Below are 22,654 nucleotides of genomic sequence, written 5' to 3' on the forward strand. Positions count from 1 at the left end.
AGACAGGTAACCACTTGCTGGAATCCATGCTCAATGAGCCATTTATTATCACTAGTTGCCTGAGCAAGTGAAGCCTTTAACCCTTCTTTCTCCTCTAATAAGGCTTTTTCTGAACCTTTAAGGCATCCTTATCGACCCTGACTTAAACCTTGTCAGCCTCCAAGCGTTTTTCCAACTCAACCATATCAGTCTTGTGCGGGAAGAAAACTCCTCAAATCTTCAAACAGTAATGCTTTCTTCTTCTCAGTGTAGCCCTCAGCTTCTTTCAAAGCAACCATTAAAGCTTTCATCTCATCCCTCCTCTCCGAAAAGACTTCATATTCTTGCATCCTTTTGCGAAATTGGGATACACCATCAAGAAGCAAAGTAGCAAGGTTGCAAGCACCCATCATCATTTTTGAAATCATCAGTTCATCGTCCATAGATGAGCAAGAACATCAAATAGTAGGAAGAGCAAAATGGGTAAGAACATCCTCACAAACGGATGAAGACATGAAGCTGTCACCAACTGTGACCTTCTAATCCGGCACATAAACCTCTTCTGGATCAACATTGGTGGAACCTTCACCACCATTCCTTAAACCCTTCAAGCTCACAACCTTCTTACCCGCTGCTTTACTCTCCTTAACAATCACCAAGGGCAACTCCTTGTCTTTTTCCCTGAACCCCAACTTCCGAGTCGTCCGAAGCCTCCATGTCATCACTTGGTTCCACTGGCTCAGAGGCCGACGGTAGTTCAGCTCCCTTCAACATACGTCGGTTAAACAACGAATAGAAGCTTTGGAAGCACCAAACGTAGTAAAGCGTTCGACATTTACATGTTCACATAACCTGAACCCTCGAACCTGTGTTCAGCACCTTTGGCAACAGCATCTTCGCCAGGGGTAGCGTCAGCATCCCCAAACACAACATCAGAGGTATCATCACTCTTTATAAAGCATAAGGCAAAACATCATACCCTGATCATCCCGCATGAGCACAGGGTCACGATCCGGCTTGTCCCACAAGATGCTCACACCCGTCAACACTAAAAGGTGTTCAGGAAAGGGACGAAGCCTCGAAGGACATTTCCTAATGGCTTTTAACAACCAACTATCTAGTTAAGACTCAAATGGCTCAAGCTTGTTTAACACAGCATCAGGGTGCCTCACAACAAGCTCAAAGGGAACAATGGACTCTGAAATCCAGAAAAATCGGTCCTTCCAAGAACCAAAGGTAGTAACCATTGAGGAAGTCAAACAAACATCAACTTGGGATATCTTAAACGTGACCCAATCTTCATTCTTGGTCAAACGAAAGAAACATCGGAACAACAACGATGGGTCATACCCTATCATAAAACCTCAAAATGTAAAATCTCACCAAGACCTTGAGGACGCAACTGAACAAACGACACACGATAATACTCTAAAATATTCAGAACAAAGACCGAAAATGGATGACACAAGTTGGAAAACTCGAAATGACAGCAATAAAGAGCAATCGAACCAGCGGGACACTGATCGATCGATTTATCTAAAACCCGGAGCCACCGGATTAAACTTTTGATCGATCCCCCATTCTTTACAAAAAGCCTCAACCCATTCTTTGCTATCACCTAGGAGAGAGGATTGAAAGAAAAAAGAAAGTGAAGTCTAGGCAGTTATTATTACGCAAAAGGCAAAAAACTGCCATCCATCACATCACCCTTTGCGTGTGAAACCTCTTGCCCAGCCGCAACCAGAACATGTGGGAGAGCACACCCTTTTGTCCGCAGATCCAAACCCTTCAACCCCTAAAAGGGTAAGTCCCTCACTGCAAGCCAGGTTCACTAGTTAAAGGTTTCTCCTTTAAGAAACCTCTTCCCCTATAAATTGCAGCCCATGCCAAGCATATCAAACACTCCAGGATCAGCAAAAAACTATCTCAATTCTCTGATTCTCCTTCTCCCTCTCGAGAACAAGCTTCATGCTTGCTTCTCTTGTGAAAGCACATGAATCGATGACGAACATCAAACATTGCACTTGATTCAAGACATGAAGAATAAAATATGAACAAGATAGAAATATGTAGAAGATGAATCTCTTTATTGATGAATCAGTCATCACATATTACACAAACCAAAGGAGTATACATCATCTACAAGCTGGTTTAGATCACAAAGATCTAAACCTAGCTTTCTCCCACTAACACATAGTCTCCCTCTATCTAGAATACACACAGTGATGGAGAATGGATGGGATCTTGTGAGAGGTGCACCAAGCACTCAAGAGTTGCCCTAATCTACACAATACACACATATATAAAGGCTAGGGACTAAACCCGGACAAAACACATTGTCCGGGATACAAAACAATACGGTAATCCGAAACACTAGAAAGTCGTCCGGAATGCCTTCAGCAATTGATAATCTTCATTATCATTGACTTTAACTTGGACTTCTGCTTTGGTTGACACAGAACTGATAAGCGACAGTTACCCGGCAGGAACTGCACTTACAGTCTCCCCCTTAACTGTTGCATCAGTTCTGTGTGGCATCGATAATCTTCAATCACCGGATACTGCACTTACAGACTCCCCTTTAACTGATGATATCATGCCTGCTTTCAACTTTGGCTGAGACTTGATCTTTCCGATAGAGCACAATGATCTTAAACCCTTGTAATCAAAGACTTGCTGACGATCACTTAAATGGCCGCTTTGTGAAACCCGAAGAATCCAACATCAAACACTGTTGATCCTCCCCCTCAATCTACTCCTGAATCAAGTTAACGCGAACCGACCTACAACCACATGTAAGAATATCGCTCGATACATTAATCTTTAAACCTAACCAACAGCAGAAAGAAACATTGGATTTCCAATGCCCAGCCTTGAACACTTCAAATTTCGCAAAGACATGAAGCTCAGTTCGATAAGTTAATAACAAACTGAACTTTGTAAAAGTACATCCACCATCTTGATCAGAGTCTTCAACCGAGTGTCTGAAATCATTTCATCTCGAATCTTCAAGATCCAATCTCGTATCTTCACAAATCCACCAATTACCCGATGACTTTCGTCTCTGATCTCCCCCTCAATGTAAGAATCCCTATTTCGAGAATCCGATCAGTCACCCACTTGGAAGAGGTACCAAGAAGACTAATCTTCTCTACTCTAACCGGCATACGATAAAGGCATGACCTTCAACTACTTGCCAAACGAACAATTTGCTTCATCACGTCAACACTTGATTAAACCTCGAACAAACTTGACAAAACTCAATCATACACTAGCTCTAACTTGCTTCATGTTATAAACAATTCGCCACCGGTAAGATTAACACTAAGTTAATCTCAAAGATAGTAAACATGAACTTGTTTCGATGTAGCACCACGAGCTTTCGATTTACAAAGAAAATAGGAATTTCAAAAATTTTTACTCCCCCTTTTTCTTTGTAAACAATACAAAAATCCAAGCAAGTCTTATTCTCTTCACCTCCTCACTTGATCCGGACAACATAAGTACCATAAAACTTTTCGATAATCCGAAACCGACTTCAAGTTTCCAAACTACACATAATTCTGACTCTTAGTTAGTTATCCGGTACCCCAGGTAACCCGGAATAACTAGAAAAACTCGGAACATGCACAACTCGAAACTTCCCAACTACACAAGCTTCTAAACTTAGTTAAAAATCCGGTACCCCAGGTAACCCGGAATTCTAGAAAATTCGGAACTCGTAAAACTCGAAAGCTCTTGAAACCTCGAATCAGATCATCGGAACAATACTTAGAGTACAAAGAAATTCGGAACAAACAAAATTGGTTTTGAATAACTCGGAACCGAATTTTACCAAAACTCGGACCAAAATACCTTATACTCGGACCAAGAAAGAGTTTTAAACTTGGACAACTAAGAAAGAGTTTTAAACTTGGACCAAGAAAGAGTTTAAAACTCGGAGTTTAAAACTCGGAACATCTTCACTAAGTTCAAAACTCGGAACAACCACACAGTTTGTTATTTAAAACTCGGAACATCTTCACTAAGTTTAAAACTCGGAACAAACACACAGTTTGTTATTTAAAACTCGGAACATCTTCACTAAGTTTAAAACTCGGAACAAACACACAGTTTGTTATTTAAAACTCGGAACATCTTCACTAAGTTTAAAACTCGGAACAAACACACAATTTGTTATTTAAAACTCGAAATAAAGGGCATAAACTCAAAACTCGGAACCTCTCAAGTTCTGGATTTAAAACTCAGAACTAAATTTTAAACAAACAAAGAGACTCCACTATAATTCGGACCCAGTGGAGATTCTAAAACTCGGACCTAAGAAAGGTTCTAAAACTCGGACAAAGCTCAGAAACAAGTCTCCGGACTATCTCCCTAGTGTGACTTCACACTAGTTCACCAAAACCCCGGAAACACAGACACAGAAATGGAAACTCGGACGAGTAAAACACTTACAAAAATCCAGACAGAGCCTTTTTCAGATCAAAACCCTAGATCTACCAAAAAACCCAGCAGTTATCTCCAACACAGCTCGAATTTCTTTATATCTGGACCAAAATCTTCACGTCTTTAAGATGTTTGGCGGAAACAAACATCAAATCAAGAGCAATGGTGATTCAGAAGGCGGTTAGGCCATTCTGAATCGGTAACCATGCTCTGATGCCACTGTTAAAGCACCGGATCGATGACGAACATCAAACATTGCACTTGATTCAAGACATGAAGAACAAAATATGAACAAGATAGAAATCTGTAGAAGATGAAACTCTTTATTGATGAATCAGTCATCACAGATTACACAAACCAAAGGAGTATACATCATCTACAAGCTGGTTTAGATCACAAAGATCTAAACCTAGCTTTCTCTCACTAACACATAGTCTCTCTGGAGAGGTGCACAAAGCTTCTTTCTTTCTCTCGTTGTCGTTCTTGTTGTCTGCCCTAATTCTATACAACACATATATATAGACTATGGACAAAACTCAGACAAAACAATTTTCACCAAAACCAAACCCCAAACCAAAGTTCTAGACCAAAACTTGGACAAATTGTCTAAGGATAAACCTTGGACTAAGTTCCAAGATATGTACAATAAAGACCCTAACAATAGGAAGGCATGCACTTTTCACCCAAAGTGCATTAACAAACTCCCCCTTGATTAGTGCATGGTCTTCATGTAGTCTAGAATTCTTCATAATCGTTGATTTTAACTTGGACTTCTGCTTTGGTTGACCAGAACTGATAAGCGACAGTTACCCGGCAGGAACTGCACTTACAGTCTCCCCCTTAACTGTTGCATCAGTTCTGTGTGGCATCAATAATCTTTAATCACCGGATACTGCACTTACATCTCTTCTTCTTCTCCCATGAGAACTAGCTTCATGCTTGCTTGTCTACTTCGCTCTAAATAATTCATCCTCTCCAACGATTACATTCTGAGCTGGTTTCATATCAGTCTAGAATTCAAGGAGAACAAAATAAAACTAGTGAACCTCTCTCCACGTCTTGCAAACGTGGGGGGACCCCACGACCTGCGTTAGGCTAACTGAAACCTTGAACCCTTTTACCCGGAGATATCGCTACAGGCCTTGGTCTTGTATTTGTTATAGAAACACCGATAAAACCAAAAATGTCGAGCCGAGTCAGCTCGTTTAAAGCCATGATGACTTTGAAGCAAGTTTTTTTAAAACTTTTTCTCGAGCAAACTTCGAACAAACCTCGAGTCTAAGGCTTTTTGAACAGCCCTAATAATTCACAATAGTAGTCTTCCACATCGATTTACTTACTTACTTACTGAGACTTTTTTCACATTATAAACTTACTTAAGAGAGAAAGTCGGTGGCTTTTGCCACCGACAATTTCTCCGTTTCCGTTTTTGTCTTATATAGAAGGTTTGCAATGTTTGCAGTTGGATCAAAATGCTTTTAATTACATCGTAATGGCCGTTAGTATTGTTTATTGCATTATTATTTCTCAATCCAAGTAATTTAATCTGTTCACATGAAAGATATTATATTATATTATATAAGATCTCAAAGACAAAGTCGATGGCTTTTGCCGCCGATAATTTCTCCGTTTTTGTCTTATATATAGAAGGTTATCCAAAACTTTTATAAGTATTGAGGTCTGACTTGGTGGTCCGCCCTCCATCTGATCTACGCGCTGCTCGAGTTCAATTCGTACTACACCCGATACATTTGCTTATATTATATGTTCATTTTTCATCATCTACATATTTTTTGAGTCTGGCCCAAATTTCTACCTTTGTTCTTTTCGTTCGATGTCACATAGTTATACTTTGTTTCTTTTTGTTCAATGTTACATAATTATATTTTGCCAACACGTTCCTTTTAATTATCATAATTTATATACAAAGCTTGTCACATGTATTATAATTTATATACAAAACTTATCATATGTAACCGGCGCAACGAGCTTGGGGTAAAATTTCAACCTTTGATTATGTTTTTTTCGTATGTTTCTTATGTATGAGTCAGGTCGTACATATAAAGGCGCTATGATTGTACAATATAAATTCAATTATTATACATTTTGATCTAACTGCAATACTATTGAGTTCAGTGGCGGATCCAGGATCTTTTCCCGTGGGTTCACTATCTTTAGATGCTCCAAATTTCATAAAATAAAACTGGACATAAAATTTCCGGGTCGGTGCAATAATTTGAGTCGGGTAAAGTTCATCACATAATGAAATACGATGGTATTTACGATTTATAAAAAAATACCCATAGTTGTTCGGTAGAATCATTAAAACGTCATAATGTTTATTCAATATTGCTATGGGTGCTTATTTTGCTAATTTTTCTGAAATATAACTTTGAATTTGAAATGGGAACACAAGCTCAAAAGGCTAATGGTATAACAACACAAATTTGTATACAAACCATATGTTTAGGAATGAGCAGAAAGGGAGTGAATTTTTCTTTGATGGTTGAATTCTTATCACTACAAGAAAATGATGCTAATGCAACCCTTATAAAATGTTGCATTAGGGGTTAAAAAGGTTGCATTAGGCCTAATGCAACCTTTTATCAAGGGCTGCATTAGATGAAGTTGCATTAGACCTAATGCAACCTTTTTGTTAGAAAATGCAACTTTTTTTTAAAGAGTTGCATTTACTATTCAAATGCAACCTTTTCATAATGCAACCTTTTTTATATCCTAACGCAACTTTTTTTACTTTCAGTGCAACTTTTCTAGCACTCAAATGTAACCTTTGTTATCTCAAATGCAACTTTTGCCACCTCAAACGCAACCTTTTCTACACCAAAATGCAACCTTTGTTACACTCAAATGCAACCATTATTATATAAAGAGTAAAACAAATGCAACCTTGATTATAGTCAAAGGCAACTCTACAACATCATTGTTTGATGTACTAAAATTTTTATTAATATGGAATAGTATCTCAATTACACCAGCACAATAACATAAATGTAATCAATATCTTATGTTGTACTTTAACATATATTTCCAATTTCAAAATAACAAAGTAATCCAAGTAAAGTTGTTAATTCAATCTGATCATCTTCTCAAAACTCCACTTGTCATTCACATACCCCAAAGTAAAATGGCCTGCAACAGATCTATACATATAATAAAGTAAACCAATAGGGTACACGTGTCATTCATTGGAGCTATCTATTTTATTGTTTTCCCGCTTCTTTCTTCTCCTTAATTATCTCTACTTAATTATGAATACATATTTTTTATATAATTAAAGATATTCATTATCCCTTCCTTAATTATCTCCTACTTAATTATAAATACTTATTTTTTATAATTAAAAATATTCATTATATCTATATTAATAAACGATAAGACTAAAATTCAAAGATATATAAAAATAATCTATTCACTTCACATAAAATTATCTTTAAATTATATAAATAAAATATTAATACATTCGATTTTCATTATTCTCCACCGGCTTTTTTTTAATTCCTCTCATCGTCACTTATTTACATGACATATATTATTCCTATATATTTTTGTGTGTTCTTTTAGATAAGAAACATCTGAATAATTTATCCATATAATTAATACAAATAGATTGTTTATATTGATTAATATAAAGGGTTATTTATTAATAATAATTTCAATGCTTGTTGCTGTATAATTTTTTATTTATTTATTTATTTTGCTTATCTCTTATATATTTAATATTTCTTTTCTTAATTCTTTCTTTTATTTTTCTGCTTATTAATAACTATTTAATATTAAATTGATTCAACCACGTATAACACACAAATTTCTAATCTATTAATAAATAAATAAATAAAGTTTATGTAATACACAAGCATATAACTTAATAATAAATAAAAAAAACAAAGTAAAATGTTACATCAAAGTTCATTTTTTCCAAAAATATATTGATAACTGTGTGTGTTAATTGATTACATTATTTGTATTTAAACCATGTAATACACGTGTTTATTCAATCTTACAATATACAAGTTTTTAAAGATGTTAACTTTTTTATTACTTAGTATATAAAATTATTTTTATTCAGCCCGTGTAATACACGGGATTCTAACCTAGTATATGAATATAATTAATGGAATGAATAAGAAGCTAAATAGTGATGAAACCAATCAATTACAAAGATAATAAGTAATAAGTTAATTTACCATAAATTTATGGAGTATTGTCCCCCTTTCTTGTGCTTTTTAAAAGATGTGAAGCCTTGCTATGCTGATGTTCCCACATCGCCCATGCAGACCTCTAGTTTTATGGCTTATTTAATTCTTGTTCTAAATTTTTAGTAATTCTTTATGGTGATTTCTCTTAGATTTTGAATGATTTAGCACTTAGATTTTTGGGCGAGTTCTAACGCTGACATTTTATCAAAAACCTGGCGCTGCTAAGATTTCACATTCACGTTACACTCTGATTCCCTAAATATGCTACTACGAAAAAAACTTAACTAAAAAAAGTTCAGAATATAAGGAATATAGTTAGCTGGGACGATAGGGATCTAAAGTATAAAATATGTTGTAGATTAGAGTTGACCCATTCCGACTTGTATCAATTGGTATCAAAACTGATTCTGACCCGAACCAAACTGAGCTTTTTATAAAAAAATGACATGTTCTGACACGAACCTATTATGACCCATCACTGCGCCCAACCTGACCCACCCATTCTGCCAGGTATATCTCACATATTTTTATGCTCAATAGAATTTGTATGCTTAAGAACTTGAAGAATCAAACTTAAAAGGCTAAAACTAAAAAAACTAGTAGTTGGATGACCTGGTTACATATAAAAATATTAACAGCTAGCAACTTACAGATGTATACTAGATGTATATTAAGCAAAATTGATGAGTCCTTGCATAGCGATTTCTGCATCCTCTCTAAGATGTTTATTTGTACCAGATCCATGTCCAATCTGATCTATAATTAATCAAAAAATAGTTCCAATATTATAAATGTAAGATGATATATTCACAATCAGACACACCTAGAAAAGAAACAACCCATATTATCCCAATGTGAATCTTTGCACATTTGATGAACCGAACCACCACTCGGAAGAAAGCCTAAAGTAAATCCCAAAAGATAACAAACTGTATAATAAAATGAGTATAAAAATTCTTTAACGTGAATGATAAACAAGTGAAAAACTCTTACCAGAAGCTGCAATACGTAACAACTCTTTGTATCTGTAGAAACTAAAAGTTGGACGCCTTCTGAATTTCACTTTTTATTTTTTTTAAGTTCTGGATTTTTTTTTCAGAAAGAGATTGCATCAATTTAGAACCTTTAAAATGGTACTAGCTAATTAAAATGCCAAAATAAATACTTTATTTCATCTTGAAGCCACATTTATTTATTGACGATGAAAAATAATTCAATTGGAAACTACGAACCAGCAGGAAGCAGGCCTGGAAACAATCCACCACAAATACAAATACAAAACACCAAACCATATACATACTTCGACACCACATACTATATTTTTTAAATAGAGAAGCTATCAAAAGGGTCAAGACCTACGGTACCACAAATACAAATACAAAACACCAAACCATATACCATATACATACTTCGACGCGAACCGTTTCGACCGTACCGTTTCAACACGTACCGTTTCGACCTATACCGTTTCGACCAGTACCGTTTTGAATCGAACCATTTCGACGCGAACCGTTTAGACGCTTACCGTTTCGACGCGAACTGTTTCGAGGCGAACCGTTTCAACCCATACCAAAACCCGTATCATGTTCCAAGAAAATAAGTTCCTCTCGTCCATTTCAATTCATCAAACAACATTCGACGTCAGTCATAATCCCACACTTGACATGCATCGACAACTAACATTCTATTCGTCAAATACACTTTCAGTTGACATTATAACCACATGACATTATAACCACATGTTTAAAAGTTGGCATTTTGTCAAACAAAGAAGGTATAAATTCTCTTAATCTATTAATTAGTTTTAACCCGATAAATTGCCCCTTGATGTACAATCACTTATTTTTTTTAAAAAAACATTTTTTAACCAACCCGACCCGACCCGACCCAAAACCCGTACTGACCCGAACCCGTTTTGACCCGAACCTGTTTCGACCCGAACCAAAACAACCGTTTTTTTAATTGACTCGTTCCGACTGTGGCCACTAACCGCCATAAAACAACTATAGCACGTGAAGCTGTTTTGACCCAACCCGTTTTGACCCGAACCTAACTCATTTCACATTGTTTTTATAAAAGCTGCCCGTTTTGACCCGAACCTAATTTGACCCTTTACACAACCAAACAAAACCAAACCCAACCCAACCAGCCCGATACCATCAGTCATGATAATGACATTCTAAGACATTAAAAAAATGAATTTAAACCATCACATACACAACACACCACAGCCCAACCCAACCCGCCCACTTTGACTGTCTAGGATAGTTGTAGATTTAAGAATCACCTTTTAAGAAGGGGAATATGTAATTCTCATAAACATACCTGAGTAACTTTGAAGACCTCATCCAGTCATTCTATATTCACATGTCCCATGTACAAATAATCATACATATACATGTTGAAGGCTGCAAAAAAAAAAAAAAAGAACAGTCACACAAAGAAGTTTTATCCAACATAAAAAAAGTGAATGTGTATTGTATGCATGAAAACATGGAACCTTACTCCTTACCTTCATTATTTAAGTTGTGCAAAAAACAAAGTCAATAATAAGATAATTGCCACTGCTACGTGCGGCGTGCGTGAAGTGAAGCCGCGCAGCTGCGAGCGTGCAGCCGTTGTTGCGTGCGGTGAAGTCGCGCAGCCGCGGGTATGCAGTCGCTACGGCTGCTGCTCAAGGGATTAGTTCGGTTTGTTGGGATAATGATCTTTGATTATTATTTATCTGGTTCATAATAAGTACTTCATTTTCTCATCTAATTTTAATATACATGAAAGTAATAAATGTAATTTGATTAAAATATAATGATGAGCGGCTCGAAATGAGTTGAGCTTAAACAAGTCTGAGCCCACGCCTAAATAAAAGCTTATTTTGTAAAAAAGCCCGAGCTTCACTTATCGACCTTGAGCCTACTCATGAGCCTAAACGAGCTTAAAATTTATATATTTTGTTTTTAATATATAAAATATATATTCATATAATAGTAATTTTATGTATAGAATTATAATAAAATGACTAAATTATATGTATACACAAACACACACACACATTATAAAAATTAGTGATAATCAATATAAATTAACTAATAAATATTAAACGAGTCGAGCTCGAGCTTTAGAACAATGCTCAAACTGAGCCGAGTTCGAGCTCTCATAAGTAAAGCGAGCTCGAGCTCATCTCGTTTGCACACATAGTCAAATACCTAGGGATAAGCAAACTAGAAAAAGATGTACAACACATTTAAAGTAATCAATAAAGGCATGAAACATATGCAAGTAATCCAAAATGGACCAGCTAGTTAAAAATATTACACCTGTAATTACTAAGGAAATGAAACTGCACAACTCTTTACATAAGGAGTGCAAGTCTTCAACCAAGTAAACAAACAATATGACATAAGAATCTAGAAACTATGTAGGAAGCCTAATAGTTGTAATGTACCATGTTTTTATTTTTGATTTTGTGTGCTTTTTTATAAAAGTAGGCATAATGTATCACATATTTTTAGATAAGTTGCTATTACAATTTGCAGACAAAAAGAACGTAAATATTGTATAAATTGTAATGAAAGATAATAGTAAACAAGCAGCCAAAGCACAGAAGTTTCAAGATTCCAATCAATGAAAATTATTTGATCAACAAATATAAGTCAAAACAAATGAAATGTTACAAGAACTTACCCCGTTCTTACTACAAATGATACACTACCAAATCATCAAATTCAATGTACCATCACAGAGATTCTCTGGCTTTGCTATAGAACCCTAGTTAACAAAATTTAAATCAAACCCAAGTCCCCAAACTGATCATTAATCACACACATGACTCACTTACAAAATTTAATCAACAAATCTATAATAGAATGCACCCATAATACAAAATTAGAATGTACTCAATGATGAGTGATATACCTTAAGTTGTATTACAAGTGTTTCTTCTGTAAAAGATATTAGAAATCCTCCTAACATAAGATATCCCCTCCAACACACATATGCCCCAAAAAAAAAATTCAAAATTCAATGTTTTAATTAAAACCCTAATTGTGATTGAAGCAAAACTGGTCGAAGAGAAACAAATATACCTTCCGGGGCTGAAGTGAAGCGAAGAAGAGTTGAGTGACAAGGTATGAGCGGCGATGAGAGATCATCTGGTGGTGCAGTTGTGGTTCATCGGTTACTCAGTTGCGATTCATTAGGGGCGTAGTAGTGGGAATCGATAAGAGGAGATGATCTAGCAGTTTCAGCGAAAGAATAGCGATTGGGGTGGGTAATGGGAGAGATGAATGCTCATTGTGAAATCTCATAGGGAAATCTAAACTTTTGGGGGAAGTATTTAGATTTTGGGAGGGAGATTAAAATAATTATAAAATGTGATTGTATAATGATGATATATATTTAGGTTATAACTATCGAAAAAATTAATAAATAATTTTTATATTCTTTATTTATATTCAATTGTATACTTTATTTATATTCAATTGTTCGATCACGATTAACATTTTTAACCAAATTAGACCATGGTCATGATAACTTGTAGGTTGCTCAGTGTGGGATAAAGCTCCTCGCCACATCACCCCAATGGCATCTCAAACCATCTCCTAGGTGTCATTGAAGGGCATCATTGTATGCTTCGCCAGCCCTTTAGCAGACGTGAGAAGGGACCCACTTGCATAACCAACAAAATTTCTTTTTTATTATTTTATTTTTTACATAGTTTAAGGTGGTTTTATCTCATACGCAACCTTTAGCACTAGAGTTGCATCTAAGCTTGAACAATGTAACTTTTCTAACAAAAGTTACAAACTCCAATAAAATATGCAACTTTTCAAGAAAAAGTTGCAATTTTAAGTAAAATTTGCAACTTTTGAGTCAAAAGGTTGCAATTTTGATCAAATTTTGCAACTTTTTATTAAAAAGGTTACATTAGATCTTTTAATGCAACCTTTATGTTGAATTATGTTGCATTAGAGTCTAATGCAACATTATTGAAAAGAGTTGCATCTAAAAAGTTGCATCAGGCTCATTTTCTAGTAGTGTATGTTTAACTAGTAAATTTGCTGTCTAAGACTATAGGAAGTACCCCTGATGTAGTTCATGATGGTAGAATCTGTTTACACTTGCTAATGATTACATGTTAAGGATCACTAAAGAATAAATACTAACGGATACCGTAAAGAATTAACAGAAAAATCAATTAGTGCTGAAGTTGAACTAAATTAGGGTAAATTCCCTACTTTAATTCCGCTGGCAAGTGAAAATCAACAAAGCAAATTGTAAGTTTACTTGAAAGCTTACCTAAATTCACAATTTCAAAGTTCAAACTAATATAAATTAAGAATTAGAAACTAATAAACAATTCAAACTAATTCCACAATCGCATTCCATTAACATTTAGCAAATTAAGAAATTCATTGATTAAAAGTTTACCTCTTTGAAATTGTAGTTGAGGCCCAAGCCTCAAATAATTGGAAAAGGGCGATGGTGGACTAGTGGAAACCCTCGGTGGGTTTAAACAAATTCTTAAAAAGGATAGAAGGGGATTCGAACCTGTGACACTCCGAATGAAAAGAATGACTATATCTGCTTAGACACGCTTGTTTTTTGTTTATGGGTTCATTTCTAACAATACTAATGGGTTCATTACAGTTTGGTATATATAATTTCTGTTAATATTTCGAAACGCAGTGGGTTCGTGAGAACCCGTACTATCCAATGTAGATCTGCCCCTGATTGAGTTAAACTGAATATGTCAAAACTCACGTTCTCATATGGTTAACACATGACATAACGTTTGTACTAATTCATTCAATGTTTGCAATGTACCCGCGCGGCAACGCGCGCGAGTCTAAGTACTAGTTTTTTTTATTATTTTGAATCTTGGCAATTTGACAGCCCCCAAGGCCCAAGATAAGTTTGTAGGTCGTCTCTTTTATTTAGTTGTTACTTAAATGGTTGTTTATGCAATATTTTTGACGCATTACATTAAATTGGACCGTGGGGTATGGTGTGGCATGGGTTGACACGTGGACTTGAAGAGGTATCGCTGGTCAGTTGCATGTTGGGTCGGTATGGCGAGGCGTGGCTAGCCCGCTTGGGTTGGCCAAACCGTTATTTTTTAAATTTAAATCCTAGCCACCTAGCCTAGCCAACCCAGCCAATGAGAGCCAGCCACGAAAGACCGCTAGGCCCGCCCAACGCCCGGGCTGAAACCCCCGCCCAAGGGGCCACGCCGAAACCCAAGCCCACCCAAAATGGTGACTTGAGCGTTTGTACCCAACCCACGCCCAAACCCCCGGCCCATACCCCATAGTCTTATGACCCTCTTTATTTAAAAAGGTTAAACATAACGGTTGATCTAAAGCAAAAGTTTAGGGGTAACACTCAAAATTCTTTTATTAACATACAAAATCATGATAATAAATAAAGTTAGAACATATATCTAATTGATTTCTTTCCAGTAGAAGCCGAGTTAATCTAGCCTCACTTTCTAACCGAGTCAAGCCGGTTCAGCTCAGTTTTGAATTGAGCAAATATTGAGCGATAAATATATGACCAAATTAGGGCAGGCGGGGCGCCCACCACTCACCACCCACCCATCAATCACAACATCCAATCAAGTTCCGCCACATCATCGAGCTTTATTCCATCACAGGTGATGGATTTTAGTGGAAATGTCCATCATTCACAACACCCAACAATACCCATCACTCACAACACTCAACAACTCCCATCACTTCATCATCTTCACGAATTGTGGCTATAACGCGTTTTCAATTTGACGAGTGATGAAGTTGGGTGGCGGCGGTGTTCCACGGGGTTCCACGCGTGGTCACCATCCCACCACGTAGCGCCCCGTCCCCCTTAGTGTTATGATAATCAGCCGATAAATATATGACCCAATTAGTCTTAGAGCATCCACACTAGAGGTATTTTTGGGTGTTTTTAAGGAGAGAGAAAGGGATGTGGAGAAAAGAGAGTGTGAGGTGGAGGAGAGAGTGCGATGATGTATTTGAGGAAAAATGAGAAAAAATAAGAAGAAGTAACGTAAGTGTGATGTAGGAGAGAGGAAAGAGAAGATAAATTTTTGATAGATGTTTTGTTTGTGAGAGGGCAAGAGAGAGAAAGTTTTGGGATGTGGCATCCCAAAAACACCAACTAAATAATTCTTATTGTGGGTGCTTTTATTATAATCATGATAGATGATAAAGTTAATAATTACATTACAGTAAAACTTCTAATCCGTCTCAATCTGATAAATACATGACCCAATTCGTGTTATTACAATCATGATAGATAATGAAGTTAATGATTACATCACAGTAAAACTTTTAATCCGTCAAAACTTTAATAATTTTATCTCAGATCGGTCTCATTATTTCCTCTCTCATCATTAATTGAATATAAAGCCATGCGTAATGGGGGTTATGCAGTCGTGATGGACCTTATGGCGCCCATAGCACCGGGAACACTGCCCCCTCCTTTCCCTGGTGTTATGGCTTGTGAAATTTCTTCCCTGTGATGGTGATAACGGGGTAAAGGTGTGAGTTGGGGAATGTGTTATAGAATATATGGTGGGGTTATGTGATATTAACTACCACACCTAAATGTTATGTAAAATTATGTGGTGTTACGTGGGTAAACTCTAGGGCTAGTAATTCTGACACGAACCTACACCAAGTTATCATGTTTCGTGATTAACCTTAACAGGTTTCGTGTCTAAAACAGGTCGACACGATAAGACCTTAACAGGTTTCGTGTCTAAACAGGTTAAAACCCGTTAACCTGTTAAGACCCGTTAAGTCATGTTAATAACTAAAAAATAAAAAATAAAAAATATTATATGTGCGTGTGGACACGGGGTCATCAGTCGTGGGACCTTGGATGAATTATACACAAACACATGCGGTTGTTTTTCCACAATCCAAACCCTAATTTTTAAATCTCTCAAACACCACCATTTCCAATTCAGTTCACAGCTTCTCCAATTCGATCGTGTTCGTGTCTTAAACAGGTCGTGTTCGTGTCTTAACAGGTCGTGTGCGTGTCTTAAACATGTCGTGTTCGTGTCTTAAACAAGTCTTATTATACGTTGGTGTTTTTTCGTGTCATAACAAGTCGTGTTCGTGTCTTTAACAGATCGTATGATACGTTGGTAACTTTTTCGTGTCTTAACAGGTCGTTTCGTAACCTGTTTATTAACAGGTTCATGTTCGTGTTTCGAAAATCGAACACGATAAGATTTCGTGTCGTGTTCGTATTTACGTGTTTTGAGTTCGTGTCTTATCGTGTTCGTGTCTTAAAATATCGGATTAACCCGTTATGCCAGCCCTAGTAAACTCCGATAATAAAGAAAATATCAAAACATAAACTCCTTCAAAAGCATATAAAGTAGTGTTTGAAACAATGTCACTAAAAAGTCAAAAGTTACCACCTTATGTGACAACACTACAAACAAAACATTTATGTCAAATTTTCAACCCTCACGCACCCCACACACCAAAATGCCCCTATAAAATATTTATGCTAGATTTTAAAATTTTTAATTGTGTTCATATTTTTTATGATGGACAAAATGCATTGCATTTCTTCCAATTTTCTTAAATTTTTTAAAATTATTACAATTGTTAAAATGAATTTGTTATCTTATTTCACTATTAACGAAAACAAATTAGACCGTCCCATATATATACATATATAGGTCTAGTATAACAAGAAAAGAAAGAGAAAATGCCAAATGGTCCCTCAGTTTATGCTACTTTTGTCACTTCAGTCCAAAAACTGAAACTTTTGTATCTGAGTCCTTGAGGTTTCATTTTCGTTGCCATTTTCATCCAAATGGTAAACTAGGTTAGAATTTTCAGTTAACTTCTCCCTTTTTTGTTGTTTACGTCATTTAAATAAAGCGTATAATCGTCATTTTATGTCATAATATATTTTAGTTAAATGAGTAAAACGACAAAAAAGTGGAGAAGTTAGTAGAAAATTTTATCCCAGTTTGCCAAATTTGATGAAAATGACAACAAAAATGAAAACTTAGGGACACAAATACAAAAAGTTTTATTTTTGTACTTAAGACCACCCGTACTGGGGCGTTTTTTTTTTTAAAAAAAATTGAAAAAAAACGCCCGCAAATGCCCCGAGCCCTACTACGGCCGGCGTTTTCCGGCGTTATTTTTGAAAAAAAAATGCCCTTGGTTTTTTAATTAAATCGCTGGACTTGCATAGGGGGGCGAGACTTGAACGTTGGCAACGGTCAATTGTGTATATTTTTTTTTAATTCAAAAATTTACCCACTATATATATATATATATATAAATATATATATATATATATCACCCACTTTCTTTTATTTTTTATAAAAAACCTCTCACTTTCTCTACTACTTTCTCCTATTTTTTTTACCAAAAAACCCACTTTCTCCTTTTTTTATACAATCATGCATCCATTCCGACCCCCCGCAAGACCCACGAACCCGAACACAACCCAACCGCAAAACCCGTATAACCTTCAAGACATGGACCCGAGCTTTTTACCGTACGCGGCTTACTTGACTGGCGCCACTCCGTTTGTACCTCCCACCTTCGGCTATGGTCAAGCCGGCGGGTCGCAACCGTTACAACAACAACCCGAATCCGAACCCGTTGTCGATGTCGTGCCGGAGACGCAACCCGAACCGGTGCAAGACAAATCAAAACGCGGCAGAAGGTGGCATAAGAAGAAGGATAAGGACGAACCTCGACGTACAAAAACTACCATTAAATGGACGAAGGAATTCAAGAAGAGTTGACCCGATCCACCGGTAGAAGAAAGGGAACCGGGAAAAAAACGGCCGAGTCGTCTTCCGATCTCGAGTTAAAGGAAGATTTCGAGGAGATGAACCGTCGTCTCCAAAACATTCGCGACCTCGGCCACCAACGTTATGAGATTATTAAAGAACGAGTGGCCGAAACCAAAAAGTTTAACGAGATGCAAGAGGCGAGGCAAATGGAAAAGGACATTGAGTTTTTGTCCAAACCTATCGATCACCTCCAAGGCGATGCGTTGATCCTTGCGCAAATGCGCTGCCAAAAAATTAGAGAAAAATATGGACTCTAGATAATGTTCTTTTTTTTTAACTTTATTTTTTTCGGTTTTTTTTTTCTATTTTTTTTATTTTCTGTTTTTTTTTTCATTTTTTTTTATTTCAAGTAGTGTAATTTTTATTTTAAATTAATGAAGTTTTTTATGTTTTAAATTAAAAAAAATAATTGGGAAATGATTGCATGGGCGTTATTAGAACAATGCCCCACTACGCCACTTTTGCTATAATGCCCAACGCTGACTAGGATGCCACGTGTCGGATAATGCCCCATAGTGGGGGGCATTATTTTTGTTCACCACTACGGGTGGTCTAAGCGGCAAAAGTGACCTAAACTCAGGAAAAATTTTGGCATTTTACACAACAAGAAATCTCATGTGAGTTCAAAAAATTCAAGAAACCCAATGGATGGACACAATTTTGCTACATGTTACAACTTTTATTTTAAATCTGATATGTAACAACTTTTTTCAGGAGAGAGAAAGGTAATGTGTTACATATTTTCCCCATTTACATATATGTTACATTTTTTTTTCAAGAACAAGTTTTATGAAGTGTAACATTTTCGAACTTAAATTTTACGAGTTTTAAATACTAGTGTTTGTAAAAAACATGTTGCATGTTTTTATAGAAAAAATTTAGTGTAACAGACAACTTGTTACATGTCAGTGGGTCAGACATAAATGTGAAAAAGCAAAAACGTGTTCAGTTAGTTTTGTCGGTTTATAACATATTTTTGAAAAGTTACTTTTTGTAACATTTAATCTCAATCATAAAATTTTTAGATGGATGGTGGATATTGAGCTTTTAAACTCACAAGGGTTTTCATATATATATATATATATATATATATATATATATATATATAGTGTAGAGTTCAAATGAGAAGAAATTTTTTGTAAGAAGAAAAAAGAAGAAATTTTTTTAATAAATATGTTCAAATATATTTATGTTACATTCTCTATTTATGTTACATTCTCTATTTTTTTTTTAGAATTTTTTTTATATATATAGTGTATAGGAAGAAAAGTCACTTAAGTTGAAAAAACTCAAGAAACCTTTATAAAAACTTTATGTAAAAATGTTACATTCCTTAGTTTTTTTTAATAAATATGTTCAAATATATTTATGTTACATTCTCTATTTTTTTTAGAAAAAAATAAAAATGTTACATACGAATTTCTAAGATTTTTTTACTCAAGTTGGTTTAAATTTTATTGTTCCCCTATATGTACGATGATTGTATGTATATATTTTTAATAATGATTTTGCTCACTTTTTAAGTTGTAAATTTATAAAAGGCTAAATTGCACTTTTCGTCCTATATGTTTCAATGTTTCGACAGGCACTGTCCTTTAACTTTAAAAGTTACATTGTATGTCCTTTATGTTTGTGATCATTAACGGGCTGTGTCCTTTCAGCTAAACACAATTAACTTTTTATGCTAAAACCCCTCACGTACACATCACGTGAGGGTATTCTCGTCCTTTTACCCCCTAAATTTTGTGAATCGAGGGAGAGGATACCCTCTTATCGTAGATTTTAGGAGGTAAAAAGACAAGAATACCCTCACGTGATGTGCACGTGAGGGGTTTTAACATAAAAAGTTAACTGAGTTTAACTGAAAGGACACCGCCCGTTAATGATTGCAAACATAAAGGCCATGTAATTTTTAAAGTTAAAGGACAACGCATGTCGAAATATTGAAACATAAAGGACAAAAAGTGCAATTTAGCCTTTATAAAAATGATTGTTACCATAATACTAATATACACACAAATAGACAAATATACATATTGTATGTTCGTATATGTAGTATAACTAGTAAATAGCCTCGTGCGTTGCTGCGGTGTTTTGAAATTGTTTTACGTATAAACATAGAACAACTAAAAAGGTACATAAAAATAAGTACGAAAACATATTATATTTGATCCGACTCATTTCCAGTAAAAATTAAAATTTACGTCAAAACATAGGGCAACCGAAAACGTACATAATAATAAGCATAAGAACATATTATATTTGACCGAACTCATTTCCAAGAAACGTTTACGTCGAAACTTATATCAACTTGAATTTATACCAACAATGTACATAAAAATAAACACGTAAAAGTCGACTACAAAGTCTTTGAAAAATTAAGGGATTGTAATTGTCAATACAGAAAGTTGAGAGGTAAAAGTTTTAAAAAAAGCAAAAAAATAAAAAAATAAAAAAAAGAGAGAGAGATAGAGAAAAGGAAAAGTCAAAGTACTAACGTAGAACAAGTGAAGACATACATGGAAATAAGAACGAACATTTATTATATTTGACCCAACTCATTACTCATTTCTGGGGAAAAAATTTACGTGAAAACATAGGCAACCGAAAACGTACATAATAAGCATAAGAACATATTATATTTGACCCGACTCATTTCCGGGAAAAATTTACGTCAAAATGTAAATCAACTTGTATTCATACCGACGTGTACAAAAAAATAAACACGTAAAACTCGACCACAAAGTCTTTTAAAAGTTAAAGGTTTGTTATTGTCAATACTGAAAAGTTGAGGAGTAAAAGTATAAAAAACCAAAAATAAAGACAAAAAGAAAGGTCAAACAAGTGTTCACCTAAGTTGATAATTGCATTATAGATAATTAAGATAATAACTAACTAGTGATCCAAGGAAAAAATGATAATAAACATTTGCCATTGTTTAACTGATTAAAAGAGAATGGTTGTGAATCATTTATTTTTAGAACGAAATAAAAAAACAACGTATATGTTTATAACATTTTCAGTGTTGAATGTTCTGTGAAAAATTCCAAAAAATTCTGATGACCTAACATATAACGTGCTATGATCATCAACCACGAACTCATTTTTTCTAACGAAAAATCTAATGAAATGAGCTCGAGAAAATAATAAATTAATCATCATTATCATTATCATCATACTCAGTAAATCTCAGTAATAGTAAGATTAAGGTACGGTCTAAGAAAAGTAAAATGTAGACAACATTACCTCTATGCGGTAGGAATAAAGAGCTATTTCCAGTGAGACCTCCGACAAAGGCCGATTGGTGCATCTACCCCCTAGTCTTTCGACTATCAACGTCACCACATGATGAATGATTAACTGTCTCCTATTTTTTTTTCATTATTTTCACAAAATTAGTAAAAAACATTAAAATAAGTGCACTTTCACTTTTTCCTCGTGAGGGCCCACACATTCAAGTAAAGTGGGGCAGATATTCCCTCACCAAGGCACAATAGAATCACGGATCACAAGGTTGAGTCAGATTATCCATAATAATGTATTATTGTGAGGGCCGCTCCCTCACCAAGGCACAATAGCATCACGGATCACAAGGTTGAGTCAGATTATCCATAATAATGTATGATTGTGAGGGCCGCTCAAAATATTTTGGCTCAAAGTGGATGATAAAATTAGGGTCCTTTTTGTAGAAAAAGAAAAAAAATTACTTTAGATCCTATCATTCACATATCATCTATGTGAATGTATAATTATAAATCATAAACCTTAAACCTTAATATTAACAATCTTAAAGCCCAAATCACTAGCTAACATATAATATGTTTTTTTTAGAATATAGGACCTTAGTGAAGTGGAGCCCAAAACACTTAGATTTATTTCACTCCCCCTTGAGCCGGCCCTGATAACTGCTCTTAGCAAGACCCCAACAAAACTCGAAAAGTTATGGAGGTGTCATCACAGTGATGCTACCAAAATTCACATAAACAACCTATAATGGCACTTTGGCATCTAATCATCTTAAGCATGTAGGATCTTCAATCCATAGATTTGATTTGATGGAATGTAGAGATTTATCAACAAAAGGTAATATTACAAAGAGTATGTCCTGAACATCACATTCTAGCCATATAGTGTTAAAAATAATGTCCGATGTTGTTTTGCTCTTCTAGCTTCC

The 22,654-nt window shown here is 35.3% G+C and overlaps 1 long non-coding RNA gene across 2 annotated transcripts; it reads right to left on the bottom strand.

Moving 5' to 3' along the window:
• Positions 1–7,363: 7,363 nt before the first annotated feature.
• LOC110942239 lies at positions 7,364–12,942 on the bottom strand. Of its 2 annotated transcripts, none has more exons than XR_002594673.2 (4): positions 12,725–12,942; positions 10,968–11,050; positions 9,293–9,398; positions 7,364–7,575 (listed from the first exon to the last, which is right to left on the bottom strand). It is a non-coding gene; the product is annotated as an uncharacterized LOC110942239 (long non-coding RNA). The 2 variants fall into 2 exon arrangements; XR_002594674.2 differs by having other exon boundaries at positions 8,631–9,398.
• Positions 12,943–22,654: the final 9,712 nt, after the last annotated feature.

This window comes from Helianthus annuus, chromosome 5, assembly GCF_002127325.2.
Source record: "Helianthus annuus cultivar XRQ/B chromosome 5, HanXRQr2.0-SUNRISE, whole genome shotgun sequence".
Lineage (NCBI taxonomy): Eukaryota > Viridiplantae > Streptophyta > Magnoliopsida > Asterales > Asteraceae > Helianthus > Helianthus annuus.